The 305-nt window shown below is 16.1% G+C and overlaps 1 protein-coding gene across 3 annotated transcripts in view; it reads right to left on the bottom strand.

The window, feature by feature from the left end:
* LOC102672494 (protein Malvolio) overlaps window positions 1–305 on the bottom strand; it is a 9,807-nt gene that overhangs the window by 683 nt on the left and 8,819 nt on the right. The gene's annotated exons all lie outside the window — the stretch shown is intronic.

The raw sequence follows: 305 nt of genomic DNA, 5'->3' as shown, positions 1-305 counted from the left end.
CTCCAATTTATAACTAATAGGAATTTATAACTCTAGCAATATTTTATTAGTTTCATCATCATAACTTTTTTTTTATTTTTGTGATTTTAAAAATTTTATATATTGAAAAAAATTAAAAAAAAATATAGATTTTTAATGATAAAGTACATACCATATATAAAGTTGAAGACAGATGATGTTGCGATTTGTTAATATATAAATATAAATATATTTCTTTTTAATTGTGATAAAAGTTTATAATATGAATTTTTTTGAGTTTTATATCTTTGATATATTGAAGAAACTATGAATTTATATATTTATGT

This window comes from Apis dorsata, unplaced genomic scaffold, assembly GCF_000469605.1.
Source record: "Apis dorsata unplaced genomic scaffold, Apis dorsata 1.3 scaffold_269, whole genome shotgun sequence".
NCBI classification, from domain to species: domain Eukaryota; kingdom Metazoa; phylum Arthropoda; class Insecta; order Hymenoptera; family Apidae; genus Apis; species Apis dorsata.
Note: the sequence above shows the minus strand (reverse complement) of the source record. Positions and strands in the feature narration are given on the sequence as shown.